This window comes from Crocuta crocuta, unplaced genomic scaffold (genome assembly GCF_008692635.1).
Source record: "Crocuta crocuta isolate KB4526 unplaced genomic scaffold, BGI_CrCroc_1.0 scaffold24, whole genome shotgun sequence".
Classification (NCBI taxonomy): Eukaryota; Metazoa; Chordata; class Mammalia; order Carnivora; family Hyaenidae; genus Crocuta; species Crocuta crocuta.
Window position 1 is genome coordinate 11,484,379 of NW_027530974.1, and position 19,200 is coordinate 11,503,578.

At 39.6% G+C, this 19,200-nt stretch overlaps 1 protein-coding gene and 1 non-coding gene across 2 annotated transcripts in view; both read left to right on the plus strand.

Annotated features, from left to right (window-relative positions):
• The window catches only part of PHACTR1 (phosphatase and actin regulator 1), a 571,513-nt gene that overhangs the window by 374,717 nt on the left and 177,596 nt on the right, over positions 1–19,200 (plus strand). The gene's annotated exons all lie outside the window — the stretch shown is intronic.
• On the plus strand, positions 9,162–9,234 carry TRNAQ-CUG (transfer RNA glutamine (anticodon CUG)). The gene has a single exon. It is a non-coding gene; the product is annotated as a tRNA-Gln (tRNA).

The following is a 19,200-nucleotide window of genomic DNA, read 5'->3' on the forward strand; positions in this document are numbered from 1 at the left end:
ACTAAGCCACCCAGGCGCCCCAGCCCTGCTAGGAATTTACCCAAGGGATACAGGGATGCTGATGCATAAGGGCACATGTACCCCAATGTTCATAGCAGCGCTCTCAATAATAGCTAAAACATGGAAAGAGCCTAAGTGTCCATCCACTGACGAATGGATCAAGAAGATGGGGTTTATCTATACCATGGAATACTCCATGGCAATGAGAACGAATGAAATCTGGCCATGTGTAGCACGTGGATGGAACTTGAGGGTGTTATGCTGAGCGAAATAAGTCAGGCAGAGAAGGACAGATACCATATGTTTGCACGTATAGAAGGAATAGGAGGAACTTAACAGAGGACCATGGGGGAGAAGAAGGGAAAAATAATTGGGGAGAGGAAGGGAGGTGAACCATGAGAGACTCTTGAATACTGAGAATAAACCTAGGGCTGATGGGGGTGGGGAGGAGGGGAGGGCGGTGATGGGCATGGGGGAGGGCACTTGGGATGAGCACTGGGTATTATATGGAAACCAACTTGACAATAACCTATTTAAGAAAAAAAAACATGCCATGTGGAAATATTCCCATGAGAACAGCTCCGTCGCCAGCTCTATATCTCGATATTGGACGCTGTCTCCTGGACTCCACTGCTTTCCTTCCCATGCAACCCATTCAGCCATCACTCCTGATTAGAAGACTGAATGCTTTTCTTTGGGGACCTTTTAAAAAGTTATTGCAACGGCTGAAGTTGTGGGTTCTGTAGGGTAAGCGTGGGCCAGAGATGTCTGTAATGAGCCTGGGGTCTCCGTGAGCATGAACCTGGTTCGGGGGCAAAATTAGCCTTATTGAAATTTTTACCCAGCTGTCTCGGGTGTCTGCAGGGTTCAAACGGAGCAGGCTTTAAGGATGCCAAACTGAATCAGTGGTGCACACGATTTCCTTCTGCACAGTCCTCTAAAATGAGATCACCTTTTTAATATATAGGTTCATCATCCAAGAACTAATCATTCAAATGCTCCGTGAACAAAATAGGATAAAACCGGGTCCCCCTCCCCGCGCACAGCCTATATCTGACGTCCGGAAGGAATTGGGAACAAACTCTCTTGATCAGGTACCAGGACTATCTGAGAAAACGAAATGCCCTTACATTGTCCTTGAGGACCGTAAACAATGGCACCAGAAGGAAAATGTAAAAAGCAAACCTGGTGGAAAAGAGACAAAAGAGGTGTTAGAGCTTAAGGAGAATGATAATGTTAGAAAGTTCTCCACCTCAATTTTATGCCATCCTAGGTTAGAACTTTTTGTAAAAGGGAAGTTTTTCACGGCTTGAGTCCCTAATAGTAGAAAACGAGAAGAGTTTTCAGGTGGAGCAAAAAATGAGAATCTTTTTAGAAAGAATACAGCAAGCACTTCTAGTACAGGAAATTTGTTATATCAACAGTAAACCAGGATTGTGTCCAATAGCCAATGGATTATTTCTTCACACAAGTAGAGAGTAAATCTAGAGGGTGATATTTGTTTTATTTTTTAAAAATTTTTGTTTATTTTTGAGAGAGAGAGAGAGATACAGAGTATGAATAGGGAGGGTCAGAGAGAGACACAGAATCCAAAACAGGCTCCAGGCTCTGAGCTGTCAGCACAGAGCCTGACGTGAGGCTCGAACCCACAAACCGTGAGATCATGACCTGAGCCGAAGTCGGACACTTAACCAACTGAGACACCCAGTCACCCCCAGAGTACAATGTTTAAAACACCAGGTAGGAAAATCCTGGAAGTATCACTCTTTGCACGTACCCAAGAAAGTGTAGGAGAATAAAACCAAGGCTTATATCAATAATGATTTTGAGTGGAGCCCTGACAGTACCGAAGTTCTTGGCATAAACTCATTTTCTTGTCCCAAATTGGGTTCTGCCTTTGGACTAACTCCCCCAGAGCTGTTGCTCATGTATAAAGTGAAGGGTTCAGAATAGACGGCCTCTGAAGCCTTTGCCAGCTGTGATATCCTTTGCTTCTAAATCAACACATGCGGGGAAACCATGTCGAATTTTATTAAGTAAGTTTTCAGTTGCATTCAGATATAGTAACAGCGGAAATGATAGACGTGCTATTTACTCTTCCTGTTAGCAAATTATCTCTTTGCACAAACTCTCGCCGTGCACTGCTCCAGGTTATGACTATATGAAAAGGCTGCATGATATTATCTGAAAACTGATTTGAATAGGAAGGCAAAAAGAAGTATGGTTGGTTCTTTTAAAATTTTTTTTAATGTTTTATTTATTTTAGAGAGAGAGAGACTGTGATTGGGGGAGGGTCAGAGAAAGAGGGAGACACAGAATCCGAAGACAGGCTCCAGTCTCTGAGCTGTCAGCACAGAGCCTGATGTGGGGCTCGAACCTACGAACTGTGAGATCATGCCTGAGCTGAAGTCAGATGCTCAATGGACTGAGCCACCCAGGCGCCCCGGTTTGCTCTTTAACTGTTACCGCAGTAGCCTTCCCTTACAGAGAATTTAGGAATGTAAGAAGAAACGGGGGCCGCCTTCTCCTACCTAGCTCTTCTCCTAGTTTGGCTAACCATTCACAGAGAATTGCGGGTTAGGATCGTTCTCACAGCCCTTTCTTAAGAACCAGAGGAGATGTTAATGCTTCAAGAGAAAGTATATTTACGGGCCAAGAAGGGACTGTCAGGTCTAGGCACTATCAGGCTTTTTGGGGCCAGCACTGACTTCCCTCTGCTGTGCCCAGAACACTGTTTTTCTTCCCAATGTTGTTTATATCCTTTCTCTTCTTCCTTATGAGTCTGAGTCACTAATGGCTCTCAGAAACATCACTTTGCTCAAAGTCATTACACTAGAGATGACTGACCACGAAAATTATTATCTTCAGAGCACTGAAGAGAAACACAACTAACCAACAATTTTGTGCCCCGGTAAGACATGGTTCCGGTGATTTAAAAATATTTTTAGCAATAAAAATCTAGAAGAGTTTCTACAAAGACAGTCCCCAAAAGAAATGAAAAAGAATATAATTCAGGAAGAAGGAGCTAGAACCCACAATAAAGGAGTAGAACACAGGAAGCATTCATGAGCAAAGAAATTGGTAAGGTTTTATGGATACAAGTAAGTGCTGATTGCTTAAAAATAAACATTGTAAGCAATTGGGGGGATTGATAAAAATCAGTGTACTACATATGTAAAATAGGAGAGGATGATCTGAGTTAAGTTGTTCTAAACTCTCTGTGTAATTCTGGAGGTGGACAATTAGTGATTCACTTTGAACTTCAAAAAATTATTTTAAATTTTATTTATTTTATATATAGAGAGAGACAGAGTACAGAGTCCAAGCCAGGGAGAGTCAGAGAGAGGGAGACACAGAATCTGAAGCAGGCTNGATGAGCACTGGGTATTATATGGAAACCAACTTGACAATAACCTATTTAAGAAAAAAAAACATGCCATGTGGAAATATTCCCATGAGAACAGCTCTGTCGCCAGCTCTATATCTCGATATTGGACGCTGTCTCCTGGACTCCACTGCTTTCCTTCCCATGCAACCCATTCAGCCATCACTCCTGATTAGAAGACTGAATGCTTTTCTTTGGGGACCTTTTAAAAAGTTATTGCAACGGCTGAAGTTGTGGGTTCTGTAGGGTAAGCGTGGGCCAGAGATGTCTGTAATGAGCCTGGGGTCTCCGTGAGCATGAACCTGGTTCGGGGGCAAAATTAGCCTTATTGAAATTTTTACCCAGCTGTCTCGGGTGTCTGCAGGGTTCAAACGGAGCAGGCTTTAAGGATGCCAAACTGAATCAGTGGTGCACACGATTTCCTTCTGCACAGTCCTCTAAAATGAGATCACCTTTTTAATATATAGGTTCATCATCCAAGAACTAATCATTCAAATGCTCCGTGAACAAAATAGGATAAAACCGGGTCCCCCTCCCCGCGCACAGCCTATATCTGACGTCCGGAAGGAATTGGGAACAAACTCTCTTGATCAGGTACCAGGACTATCTGAGAAAACGAAATGCCCTTACATTGTCCTTGAGGACCGTAAACAATGGCACCAGAAGGAAAATGTAAAAAGCAAACCTGGTGGAAAAGAGACAAAAGAGGTGTTAGAGCTTAAGGAGAATGATAATGTTAGAAAGTTCTCCACCTCAATTTTATGCCATCCTAGGTTAGAACTTTTTGTAAAAGGGAAGTTTTTCACGGCTTGAGTCCCTAATAGTAGAAAACGAGAAGAGTTTTCAGGTGGAGCAAAAAATGAGAATCTTTTTAGAAAGAATACAGCAAGCACTTCTAGTACAGGAAATTTGTTATATCAACAGTAAACCAGGATTGTGTCCAATAGCCAATGGATTATTTCTTCACACAAGTAGAGAGTAAATCTAGAGGGTGATATTTGTTTTATTTTTTAAAAATTTTTGTTTATTTTTGAGAGAGAGAGAGAGATACAGAGTATGAATAGGGAGGGTCAGAGAGAGACACAGAATCCAAAACAGGCTCCAGGCTCTGAGCTGTCAGCACAGAGCCTTACGTGAGGCTCGAACCCACAAACCGTGAGATCATGACCTGAGCCGAAGTCGGACACTTAACCAACTGAGACACCCAGTCACCCCCAGAGTACAATGTTTAAAACACCAGGTAGGAAAATCCTGGAAGTATCACTCTTTGCACGTACCCAAGAAAGTGTAGGAGAATAAAACCAAGGCTTATATCAATAATGATTTTGAGTGGAGCCCTGACAGTACCGAAGTTCTTGGCATAAACTCATTTTCTTGTCCCAAATTGGGTTCTGCCTTTGGACTAACTCCCCCAGAGCTGTTGCTCATGTATAAAGTGAAGGGTTCAGAATAGACGGCCTCTGAAGCCTTTGCCAGCTGTAATATCCTTTGCTTCTAAATCAACACATGCGGGGAAACCATGTCGAATTTTATTAAGTAAGTTTTCAGTTGCATTCAGATATAGTAACAGCGGAAATGATAGACGTGCTATTTACTCTTCCTGTTAGCAAATTATCTCTTTGCACAAACTCTCGCCGTGCACTGCTCCAGGTTATGACTATATGAAAAGGCTGCATGATATTATCTGAAAACTGATTTGAATAGGAAGGCAAAAAGAAGTATGGTTGGTTCTTTTAAAATTTTTTTTAATGTTTTATTTATTTTAGAGAGAGAGAGACTGTGATTGGGGGAGGGTCAGAGAAAGAGGGAGACACAGAATCCGAAGACAGGCTCCAGTCTCTGAGCTGTCAGCACAGAGCCTGATGTGGGGCTCGAACCTACGAACTGTGAGATCATGCCTGAGCTGAAGTCAGATGCTCAATGGACTGAGCCACCCAGGCGCCCCGGTTTGCTCTTTAACTGTTACCGCAGTAGCCTTCCCTTACAGAGAATTTAGGAATGTAAGAAGAAACGGGGGCCGCCTTCTCCTACCTAGCTCTTCTCCTAGTTTGGCTAACCATTCACAGAGAATTGCGGGTTAGGATCGTTCTCACAGCCCTTTCTTAAGAACCAGAGGAGATGTTAATGCTTCAAGAGAAAGTATATTTACGGGCCAAGAAGGGACTGTCAGGTCTAGGCACTATCAGGCTTTTTGGGGCCAGCACTGACTTCCCTCTGCTGTGCCCAGAACACTGTTTTTCTTCCCAATGTTGTTTATATCCTTTCTCTTCTTCCTTATGAGTCTGAGTCACTAATGGCTCTCAGAAACATCACTTTGCTCAAAGTCATTACACTAGAGATGACTGACCACGAAAATTATTATCTTCAGAGCACTGAAGAGAAACACAACTAACCAACAATTTTGTGCCCCGGTAAGACATGGTTCCGGTGATTTAAAAATATTTTTAGCAATAAAAATCTAGAAGAGTTTCTACAAAGACAGTCCCCAAAAGAAATGAAAAAGAATATAATTCAGGAAGAAGGAGCTAGAACCCACAATAAAGGAGTAGAACACAGGAAGCATTCATGAGCAAAGAAATTGGTAAGGTTTTATGGATACAAGTAAGTGCTGATTGCTTAAAAATAAACATTGTAAGCAATTGGGGGGATTGATAAAAATCAGTGTACTACATATGTAAAATAGGAGAGGATGATCTGAGTTAAGTTGTTCTAAACTCTCTGTGTAATTCTGGAGGTGGACAATTAGTGATTCACTTTGAACTTCAAAAAATTATTTTAAATTTTATTTATTTTATATATAGAGAGAGACAGAGTACAGAGTCCAAGCCAGGGAGAGTCAGAGAGAGGGAGACACAGAATCTGAAGCAGGCTCCAGTCTCTGAGCTGTCAGCAGAGCCCGACAGGAGGCTCGAACTCTTGAACCGCGAAATCATGACCTGAGCTGAAGTTGGACGCTCGACCCGACTGTGCCACCCACGCGCCCCCATTTTGAACATTTTATGTCAAGTAAGCATATTAAATATTTAAGGCTAACCACTAAAACAATAGAAGTAAAATGTATAGCTTAAACCAGTGAAGAGGGAAAGGATGAAAAGAAACCTCATTACTCTAAAAGAAGGTAATACAGAATGAAAGAAGGAAAATCATGGTCACTAGCATAGAATAAGTATAGAAATAAGTCCAGATATCTCAGAGATTACAATAAACATAAATGGTCTATGTATGCCAGCTAAACGATTAGGGTTGCTAAGAAGTATGTAACAAAAATCTAGATGTAAGCTACTTATAAAATATATTTGAATATAAGGATATAGAGAAGCTTAAAAGAGCATAAAAAGATAAACCAACAAATGTTTTTTTAAGGAATGCTAGTTGATCTACATTAATAATACCAAGTAAAATATATTTCAAGTCAAGAAACACTTATAAAGTTCAGTATGTATTGATAAAAGGAACAATTCATTTGGAAACTATAACAATTCAGAATGTGTATGCACCTAACTTTATAGTCTCAAAATATATACAGCAAAAGTTGGTAGAATACAAGTTTAAATGAACAAGTCTATAAATGTATATCTCCCAATAACTGTTCAGACAAAAAATAGTAAAGATATAGAAAATAAAAATATACAATTAAGCTATAAGTTAGCCAAAGCTCATTATAAGTTTAGAAATTAAAAAATAAATATCCAAATGGTTTATTGACTAAAGAATAAGTTATACTCCATGTTAAATGTTTAGACCTTACTGAAAATAAATATATTACATTTCAGACACATATGAAATATAAAGCAGGCAGTAGAAGGAAATATATAATAAATGCATACCTTTGAAAATAAGATTGAAAAGAGCCAAAGTTAATGAATCAGAAACCAGATAAACAGTAGATAAGGTTCATAAAAACTTCAAAATAGTTACTTGAAAAAACATCCAAAACAGATAAAATTCTAGCAAAACTATATAAAGACACAATTTAAAAAATAATAGAAATGAAAAGAACATAGCTATAGCTAGAGTTCAGTCTTTTTAATCAAAAGGAAAAACTTGTCAACTTATCGAAAAACTTAAAAACCAAAGTTCAAACTTCCCAGAAAATAATATGAGTGGCAAAAATGGAGGCTAATAGAAAACCTGAATAAATTATAACTAGTATTGAAATTAAATCTGGAGTTTAACCATCCTCTTTCTTTTCCAGATCTTTTTTATATTGAGATATAATTTATATACAATAAAATTCACCCTTTTTCATGTATTAGTTCTAAGAGTTTTGATAATTATGTTCAGACATATAACCCCCCCACAATTAAGATATAGATATGTTTTTGTTGTTGTCTTGGTTTTTTGTTTTTGGTTTTTTTTTTTTCTCTAAAAAAATTCCCAAGGGGTGCCTATGTGACTCAGTTGGTTAAGCATCCGACTTCCACTCAGGTCATAATCTTGTGGTTCATGAGTTCAAGCCCCACTTTGGGGCTTTGTGCTGACAGCTCAGAGCCTGGAGCCTCCTTCAGATTCCGTCTCCCTCTCTCCCTGCCCCTCCCTGCTCATGCTCTGTCTCTGTCTCTCAACAATATATAAACTTTTAAAAAAATTCCCTCATGCCCTTTTGTAGACAACGTCTCCTCCCATCCCAGCCCCTGTAACAGTTGATCTGTTTTCTGTCCTGGTCTTTTCCAAAATGTTACATACATGGAATTAGAAAGTTTGTAGCCTTTTGAGAATGCATTTCAGATGCACCACGTTGTGGCCTGTATCAGTAATTCATTCCTTTTTTCTTGGGAAAAAGTATGCTGTTTCATGGATGTATCAGTTTTTCCATCGGACCAGTCGAAGGGCTTTTGGTTTGTTTCTAGATTGGAGCAATTATATGTAAGCATGTTGTCAATTCACCCGAGTAAATGACAGAGATTGCAGGGTCATGTGTTAAGGGTATATTTTAGCTTATAAGAAACTGCCATGCTGTTTTCCAATGCAATGAGGTTTCTGCTTGCTTTGTGCTGCATTAGTACTTGGTATTGTCCATTCGTTTATTTTAGCCATTCTAATAAGCATGAGTGGTATCTCCTTGTGGTTTAAATGCATTTCCCTAATGATTAAGGGCATTAAGCATCTGCTCAAGTACTAATGTACCATTTTTATATCTTTGTTCAAACCTTTTGACTTTATTTTTAATTGAGTTGTTTTCCTCTTACTGCTTTATATACTCTGGATAAATACTACATACAGTAATTTAAAATCACCCTTCTTTAAAAAAGATAGGTCTAGGTGGTTATTTAGCCAAATTCTATCGTACTGTCAAAGAACAAATGATTACAGAAGAAAGAAAATGAGAGAAAGCTTCCCATTCTATTGTATAAACACAGCACCAAAAAGACTTTATGAGAAAGGAAAATCTGTAGATCAGTTTTACTTGCAAACATAGATTAAATATTCTCAGACTAAACAGAGACGGAGGGGGAAAGAGATATCCAAGTGGGTTTATCCATTCAAGGACAGGTTAACATTAGCAAATGTATTAATGTGGGGCGCCAGGGTGGCTCAGTCGGTTAAGCGTCCGACTTTGGCTCAGGTCACGATCTCACAGTTCATGAGTTCAAGGCCTGTATTGGGCTCTGTGCTGACAGCTTGGAGCCTGGAGCCTGCTTCGGATTCTGTGTCTCCCTCTCTCTCTCTGCCCCTCCCCCACTCGCACTCTGTCCTGCTCTCAAAAATAAACAGACCTTAAGAAAAGAAAGAAGGAAGGAAAAGAAGAAAGAAAGAAAATATATTCATGTGGGGCACCTGGCTGGCTCAGTTGGTAGAGCGTGTGACTCTGGATCTCAGGACCATGAGTTTGAATCCCACGTTGGGCATGGAGCCTACTTTAAAAGAATGAAAAAGAACTAATATGGAAGGTTCAGCACGTTGGCTAAAGACAAGTTTAACATGTATTTAAAAATCAATAGAAGTCATACCTACACTTAACAGGTACAAGTAGTAAGAAAACATAACAGTAATTTTTAAGAGGATCTATTTTTGACAGTCCAAAACAAACCCTCAGAACCATGACTGTAGTTTCTATAGTTGATTCTCTGTTTCACTCCTAAAGGACCAGACTCCTTATATTGCCATTAGGAGAAATCTGTTTCTCCCGATGCCTTCCAGCTTCTTTACAAATATCTGCTCCTGGCGGCCTATCCTCTGTATGTGTGTATATTGATCCATTTAATTTTATTCCCAAACCTTTCTAAAGGAACCACTGTGTTTCCAGGACTTTCCTTAACCAAGCACCCATTTACCAGGTTGCCTTTTTTTAGATCCAGAAACTTTGTCTCTACCTACTCATGCATTCCATAGCCCTCCCTAAACACAGATCAAATAGTCTGTTTTGGCCCCCATTTCTGTTTCTGTATATAGTATTTACTTTTCTCCCTCACTTTGCCTGCCTTTGATTCTAACTCAGCTTTTTGGGTATCATAAAATTGTCCTCATAGTAATCCTGAAAAAAAGGCTTTCCAAGGTCAACTTCAACATTTAAATGCCTCTCTCACCTGCAGGAAGACAGAGGCTACAAGGCAGTACACAATAAAATATTTCCTCATGTGCTCTCAGGAACAGGGGCAGCAGGCGATTATTCAACTCTGTATCCTCGAACAGGCAGTCATAGAGAAAGAGGGAGCCGATTATATTTAATGGATTATACAAAACCTCAAAGGTCCAGAACACAGAGTGATTTATTTTAGATTTTCCACAGGCCATGGGAAGGTGCTGCTTCATTCCGTCCATCTCCTTTACCTTTTCTGTCATCGTGTAATCCTAAAACAACCTCCAGTAGGTCTCCCAATAACATCTCTTAGACCTGGACAAAAATACAAATATGGTCACTCTCCCCTTGGCTTTCTCTACCCACCGGAGTCCCATCCCCTACCTCAAGGAACCTCTGGGACACGAATGTGGACCCCCACCAGCCCACCACTCAAACTTCATCTTCTGGAAGCTCTTGACCATCCGGGCAATGAATTCAGTGGTCCCCAAGTACCCAAGGCCCAGAATGTGATTTAAAAGGGGGGTCTGGGGGCACCCTAGTGGCTCAGTCGGTTGAGCGTCAGACTTTGGCTCAGATCATGATCTTGCCATATGTGAGTTCGAGCCCTGCGTGGGGCTCTGTGCTGACAGTTCAGAGCCTGGAACCTGCTTTGGACTCTGTGTCTCCCTCTCTCTCTGCCCCTGCCTTGCTCACACTCTGTCTCTGTCTCAAAAATAAATATTAAAGAAAATTTTAAACAATACAAATAAATAAAAGGGGGTGCAGGATTCAGGGTGTACCCTTGGCCCAGGCATCTCATCCTGTATGGATGGTCAGAGTTGGCAGGGGGGTGAGGGGGAGGGTCTTCTCAGCTACCAGGCACAGGGCAGGCTTTCTCTGCTGCCTGCCCAACCAGGGCTACATCAGCTTGTTTCCTGAAGAGTTCTGACTCCACATAACCATCACTTTTTAGGTAGAATCGTAACTTGTAAGAACTTCAAGAGACCTATAAACCATTTTATCCAAACTGTGTGTCAACGGAGAAAACCAAGGCCCTAGAAATGAACTAACTTGCCGTTGGTCATGTGAGGTCAACTGTAGGCAAGTAGTAGAAAACCAAGTCTCCAGAGTCCAGATGACCCTTCCCATGATCATCATTCTAGCTATGAATTCAGCGCCTGTTGCTCTGGTTCCCCAGTGCTTTGGCGAACAGTGTCAGTTGCCGTTGAGTAAAACTGGCAAATTGTAGCCACAGTGTAGAAAAACTCCTGCATTGGAGGGCACAGGAAAATGTATCCACGTGCTTTCAGCATCTACATAACGGGTTTCTCCTGAATGTGAAATAATAAATTCTGTGTGATGAATAGGATGTGTCCTTTAGAGTCAGAAGTGGATACCAGTAAGCCATCAGATAGGCTGAAACGCCAGAAGCTAGGTAAATATAATGGAAAGGAATCGCATTGCATTGTTGGCTCTTATTAAAGTTGTCCATTTTCATCCCTTCAAAGTTCTCTCCAGAGTGACAGTTATGCTGGATCCAACATGGCGCCACAGGTCAGCCATCTCTCTGCCTTGAACACGATAGCTGTGATTCACTGATTTTATTCTTGAGTGAAATGGGAAGAAAGGGAGGAAAATAGGTCTTTTCATTCATTATTTGTTCTTTCAGTAAATACTTATTGAATGATTGCTGTGTACGTGGTCCTGTGCTGGGTAACAGGACAGGAGGTGAATAAGGCAGATGTAATCCCACTCTAGTGGGGAGAATCATGGGAGATCTTTGAGAGGGGAAAGAAGTATGTGAAAGAGTTAAGCCAGAATTTGGGGAAGCCCTGGTAGATCAAAAATCAAAAAGGAACTCTACCTGTTAGCAAGCCGTGGTGGAGATACTAGGTGCTTTGTTGCTGAGCCGATGAGGAATAATGTTTTCCATCTTCATGGAGAACAAAGTGTACTACAGCCTGGGGGAGGGGTGGCATTCAGGTGGGGAAGTAATATTTACATAGTTTAAAAGCTTTTAGAGGTGCCTGGGTGGCTCAGTGGGTTAAGCCTCTGACTTTGGCTCGGGTCATGATCTATGGTTCGTGGGTTTGGGCCCCACGCTGACTCAGAGCCTAGAGCCTCCTTCAGATTCTGTGTCTCCCTCTCTCTCTGCCCCTCCCCCATTCGTGCTCTGTCTCTCTCTGTCTCAAAAATAAATCAAACAAAAAAAAATTTTTTTAATTAAATAAATAAAAAGCTTTTAGAATAGGAAATAGACACCAAGAAGAGATTATAGAATATTCTTATCTGATAATGTTTAAAATAGACCCGCTGGCCTAGGATGGTTTAGCCATGATCTTGTTTGTGTCTGTCAGTGATGGATTGGGGAACCCCTGGGGGTCACGGCGAGCTTCATTTGCCTTTATTAGGTTGGCAGAATTCTTAGTGATATGGGGCAATATGTATCTAACTTCTTATTTAGAAATTGACATTACAATGTTTAAAACTGATGTTAGGTTTTGTGAACTATGGGTAAGATACAAGTCCGTCAGAAGCACCTAGTTTTTATTGCATTTTTAGCGGATTTATACTGACTTACAAAGAAGAGGCATCTTCTGAGCCAGCCATGTCGTTTCATGTGTGTATTTACAACTTTATTTTTTTGTTTTGAAGTTTTGATTAGTTAGCATTTTATTTATTAAAAAATTTTATATGCATACCGTTGACGTACAATGTTATATTCATTCCAGGTACATGACAGTGATTCAACAACTCTCTCTGTTTTCACCACAAGTGTTGCTACCATCTGTCACCATGTGATCCTATTACAATATCATTGACTGTATTCCCTGTGCTGTACCTTTTATTCTCTGGTTTATTCGTTCCGTAACTGGAAGCCTGTATCTCCCATTACCATTCACCCAGTTAGCCCATTCCCCCTTCCCACTGGCAGCCATTAGTGTTTTCTCTGTGTTTATAGGTCTGATTCTGCTCTTTGTCTAATCATTTTGTTTTTTAGATCCCACGTGAATGAAATCATACTGCATTGGTCTTTCTCGGTCAGTCTAATTTTGTTTAGCATAATACCATCAGGGTCCATCCATGTTTCTGCAAATGGCTGTGTGATATTCCATTGTATGTATATACCACGTCTTCCTTATCCATTCATCTATCGATGGACACAGAGGTTGCTTCCATATTTTAACTATTGTAAATAATACTGCGGTACACAGAAGAGTGCATGATTCTTTTTGAATCAGTGTTTTCATTTTCCTTGGGTCAATTCCTAGTACTAGAATTATTGGTTCATATGGTATTTCTGTTCTTTGATTTTTTAAGGAGCTTCCATACTGTTTTCCACAGTGGCTTGCACAGTTTGCATTCCCACCAATAGTGCATGAGGTCCTTTTCCTCCACAATCTTTTCTAACCCTTGTTAATTTCTCGTTTCTTTTCTTTTTTACTTTAGCCATTCTGACAGGTGCGCAGTGATCTCTCATTGTGGTTGTGAATTGCATTTCCCTGATGATTAGTGGTGTTAAGCATATTTTTCTGTGTCTTTTGGCCATCTGTATGTATTTTTTGGAGAAATTTCTATTCAAGACCTCTGCCTGCTTTTTAATTGGATTGTGTAGGGTTTTTTGTTTTTTTTTTTTTTGACGTTTGAGTTGTAAAAGTTCTTTATATAGTTTGGATACTACCCCTTATCAGATATATCATTTACAAATATCCTCTCCCATTTAGTAGGTTGCCTTTTCCGTGGGTTGATGGCTTCTTTTGCTGTGCAAAAGCTTTTTATTTTGGTGTATTTCCAATAGTTTATTTTTGCTTTTGTTTCTCTGGCCTTAGGAGGAGACATATGAAGAAAAATGTTGCTAAGGTCAATGTCAGAGAAATTACTGTGTTCTCTTCTAGGAATTTTATGGTTTCAGGTCTTACATTCACGTCTTTAATCCATTTTGGGTTTATTTTTCTATATGGTGTTAAAAAATGGTCTGGTTTCATTCTTTTTCATGTAGCTATTCAGTTTTCCCAGCACCATTTAATGAAGAGACTATCTTTTCCCCATTGTACATTCTTGCCTCCTTTGTTGAAGATTAATTGACCATATAATTATGGGTTTACTTCTGGGTTTTCTCTTTTGTTCTTTTGATCTATGTGTCTGTTTTTGTGCCAGTGCCATACTGTTTGGATTACTGAAGCTATGTTGTGTATCTTGAAATCTGGAATTGTTAATACTTTCGGTTTTGTTTTTCTTTTTCAAGATTGCTTCAGCTATTGGAGTCTTCTGTGGTTCTGTACAAATTTTAGTATTATTTGCTCTAGTTCGGTGAAAAATGCTGTTGGCATTTTGATAGGGATTGCATCAAATCTATAGATTGTTTTGGGTAGTATGGACATTTCAACAGTATTACTCTTTCCATGAACATAGGATATCTTTCCATTTTTTTGTGTTGTCTTTAATTTCTTTCAGTAGTGTTTTATTGTTTTCAGAGTACAGGTCTTTTGCCTCCTTGGGTAAGTTTACTCCTAGGTGTTTTAATCTTTTTGGTGCAATTGGAAATGGCATTTTTTTAAACTTCTCTATCTGCCACTTCATTATTAGTTTATAGAAATGCTATCAATTGCTAAGTATTAACTTTGTATCCTCAAAATGTGCTGAATTCATTCATTACTTAGAGTAGTTTTTTGGTGGAGTCTTTACCGATATGGATGCTTCTTACTTCTTTTTCTTATCTGATTGCTGTGGCGAAGACCTCCTGTACTATGTTGAATAAAAAGTGGCAAGAGTGGACATATTTGTCTTGTTCCTGGTCTTAAAGGAAAAGCTCTCAGTTTTTTGCCACTGAATATGATGTTAGCTGTGGGTTTTTCTTTATTAAGTTGAAGCATGTTCCTTCTAATCCCACTTTGTTGGGAGTTTTATTGTGAATAGATGTTGAATTTTGTCAGAAGCTTTTTCTGCATCTACTGAGATGATCATACACTCTTATTCCTTCATTTTGTTGATGTGGTGTATCGTGTTGATTGACTTACGAATATTGAACCATCCTTTTTTGGCAACAACTTTAAAATATGTTAACAGTTATATTTACCCAAAAGAGTACCAAAGGTACCTGAGTCCATAAAACGAGAGTTAAACCTGAAGTTCTCTAAAAATTATCTTTCCAATTTCTAGAAACAGTCAAGACCCAATTATTATTATCAAATGCCCCATCACTGTTGTTCTTATTTCCGGCTGGCTTGCCACATCAAGCACTATAACAGGAAAATAGCAGTCATGCTACACACCGTAGGCCATTTTAGGTTAGTAGCTATACCCTTAGATTTATCCAATTTAGTGCAAATAAAGCAACATGATAACAGACTGGTAACAGGGGCCTCCATATCCCCAAATTAATTCATTTCAGGTCTGACTAAAATGCATCCAATCTATGTCTTCCACATTGGGCTTTAGTTAAGTTCTAATGTTAGAGAGAGAGAGAGAGAGAGAGATATTTATTAATTATATATTAAATATATATATTTAATATAGATATTAAATATATATATTTATTATATCTATATTAAATATATATATATTTATTATATCTATAATAAATATATATATATTTAGAAATTACACTTCTGTTAGGCAAAGACCAAAAAAAAAAACAAAAACAAAAAACCAAACATGGATTAAAAACTAGAATGGAGGGGTGCTCGAGTGGCTCAGTCACTGGAGCATCTGACTCTTGATGATCAGCTCAGGTCGTGATCTCATGGTTCGTGGGTTTGAGACCCGTGTCAGGCTCCATGCTGATGGGCGGAGCCTACTTGGGATTCTCTCTCTCTGCCTCTCCCTGCTCATGCTTGCTTGCATTCTCTCTCTCTCTCTCTCTCTCAAAATAAATAAATTTAAATAAATAATAAAAACTAGAATAGATGTTAAAATAGGATTGACTTGGGTGCACAACACTCTGATTTTGAGGTGTTATTCTTCCACAGGTCTCCTGGTTTAAGTTTAGGGTAAAGTTAGCTAAACAAAATCTCATTTTAAAAGTAAAATGTGTTACCCACATTGTACTTTTCTAATGTGGGTAACACATTTTACTTTTTCCCATAGTTGCATTAGTTTTGTTAAACGGTAGTGTATCTTTATGGTTTCAAGAAGGGAGGAAAATATGAGTAAAGAGCCCAGGAAATAGACTGAAGAGGACAGATGGGAACACACGGTTGCTATGTGTATTTGATAATACAAATGCACTACAAAGTTTCGACACATATGGAAGTATAATATTATGTACATTTGATTACACTGATATACTGCAAAGTTAGGAAGAAAAACAATGCAGCAGTATCTCATCGCTCACCCCTTTTTTCTCCCTGTTACGGACTGAACATTTGTGACCCTCCAACATTTGTAGTTGAAGTCCTAAGCTGNAAGAAGAGGCATGGGAGAGCTGGCTTGCCCTTGTCTCTCTGCACAAAAAGAAGACATCATGTGAACACACAGCAAGAAGGCAGCCACGTACACATCAAGAGAAGAAGCCTCAGAATGAAACCTACCTTGCCAGCACCTTGATCTGCGACTTCCCAGCCTCCAGAACTGTGAGAAGTAAACTTCTGTTGCTTACGCCAGCCAGTCTGTGATAATTCATTACGGCAGGCCTGATACCCTCCCCATTTGCAACATCACTTGTAAGAGAGGAAGCCCAGTTGAGATGTGGCATCATTAAAGGCCAATGCATTTGTAAGATAAGCCCATCAGCTAAGAGAACATACTCTCTTTTAGTGTAAGTGATTTAAATTTTGTGACAGTGGTAGCCTCCGTCAGCAACATGGACACCAGCTCACTTTTGGTGATGCTCTGTTGCTCTCCAGAATGTAAGTAAAACAGATGTGGTCTCTATCTTTTAGGATTTTTGTTGATTTCAGCCATTTAACGAAGAAAATGTGTGTGGTGGGATGTCCACAGTATCCTAACCTTACTATGGCATTGCTGGGCTGTAATGGGGAGCCTGGAAAAATAAACCTGCCCACAAGGGTTGAAAATGAAGAGTGAGAGAAGGAATATGACCTTGAACTGAGTTTGGAAGTATAATTCACACTCACCTTTAACAACTAAAGGGGATTGCTTTGAAGCTTCCTGTGAGATCAAAGACGTGTAAAACTAACGGGAATAACTTACCAGGAGGAAGAATTGGGTTTTGATCCATTGGCTTGTCACATTTCATGACTGTGTGTTATGTCATGTAAGTATAAGAAATCAAGCAGATAGGAACAGGTACAGTTTTTGAAATCTAAAAGGCAGAAGGGAGGTCTCCTTTGATCTGTGTCGTTTCTTTTAACCATGTGCTCTCCAATTGCTAGCATCTGAAATAATCACAACAGGTGATCACATTCTTTTTCTGTGTGCTCCCTAATTTTTTAAACCTCATCCCCACAAATGATGTTAACTTGTGAATTTTTATGCCACTCCACAGCCAGCCAATGTATTCAGGTGTCCCATGGAGGTTAAAATGAGTCTTTCCAACCCACACTTTTCTTTTCTCTCTTTTTTTTTTTTAACGTTTATTTTATCTTTGAGACAGAGAGACATAGCTTGAGTGGGGGAGGGGCAGAGAGAGAGAGGGAATCACAGAATCTGAAGCAGGCTCCAGGCTCCGAACTGACAGCACAGAGCCTGACGTGGCTCGAACCCATGGATCGCGAGATCATGACCTGAGCCGAAGTCGGCCGCCCAACCGACTGAGCCATCCAGGCGCCCCATCTGTCTTTCTTTTTGATCTTGTTTTTACCAACATGCTTTCCTGGACAGAAATCATATTGATAAATTAAGAAAATAAATTTGACCATTTCTTTTCCACTCCCCTGGTATTAATTTGTTTATCATAAGAGCAAACAAGTGATTGGTTCATTTACAAGACTCTCTGAAGGCAAAAGAGAAATTCCTCCCCTGATTAGAGATTAAATTAATGCTTCAGAGCCCTCAAATACATAGGCGAATTAGTAGTAGTTAGACAGCCTTTAAATGACAGACAGAACCTTAGGACAGAAAGCTGCTTACATATGTGTCATCTGTTTTACTCTTTAAATTGGGAAAAGCATACTTGAGAAGCTTCTAAGGAAAGTGAATCAAATCTTGGTGATGGTGTAAGTGCAGATTATTAGTATTAGTATCTTACTAGCAATGAGACTTGCAAATGCTGTGGAGAATTAAAAAAAAAAAAAGATGTACACTGTAGGGAAAAGATCAAGTGCAAAGCCTGAGGCCATGACAGAACCCAGGGAATTGACACTTGTGTGGAGATTCTTTATTTTTCACTTGTTTTTAAGCTATTTTGATTATGAGTGGAAGTCAGTATTGTGCCAGGTTTGTTGATTAAGCAACGCTTTTGTGAGTATTATTTTTCAGGAAGTTCTCTGTATGGAGAGGTGTCAGGAAAAATAACAAGCAAAGATATGATCTATTCTATGAATAGTTTCGAGAAGCATGTAGCTACTTCTGGCTGTCATGCATGACCACTGAAGTGTTGAGGTCTTTATTGCATCTGTGCTCAAAATGAAGAAATAGAGGTAGATAGAAAGGCAGGATGGCATAAGTTTTAGATGCCTGGGGGAAGAATTAATCTGATATTTAAAAAAAAAAGAAAAAAAAAGGCTCAGCCTCTCCTTCACTATAAGCATTCATATGGTAGAGGGAAGATAATTAAAAACTGAATTTCCCATAAATGTAAATTTAGATGTCAGGCATATGCTGTTTTTCCAGAACCAAGTTAACTCCTTGTTGCAAGTAGGATCTTTGTAGGCTCTCTTGAGCTCTGCTGGTATTCTAGAAAAGGAATACTGTTTATACATCTCCAAGTGATCTACTGGCTCTCCATATGTTTTCCATGGAGACGGGAAAGCGTGGAGCCAATTAAAGATGGATTTATTTCTAAGAAAGTCTTATTTGTGTTGATGATCCGTGTTAATCTCTGCCGTCCCTAATTCCTTCTTTTCTACCCTCACCCTTCTGCCCCAAATGCCCCCAGCAATGGTATAAAGGAGTGATTGTGCCTCTAAAATAATGGGGGGCACTAGATTGTTGTTTTTATACTTTATCATGAGTTATTTGTCATAATATTCTGCAATTTTATCTCATTGGTTGGTAGAGCAGAGGAAAGTTACTTTACTTTTGAACTTTAAACAACCATGCACCTTGGGGTGCCCGGGTGGCTCAGTCACTTAAGTATCTGACTTGAGCTCAGGTTATGATCTCATGGCTCCACTCGGCCCACATCGGGCTCTGTGCTGACAGCTTGGAGGCTGGAGCCTGCTTCGGATTCTGTGTCTCCCTCTCTCTCTCT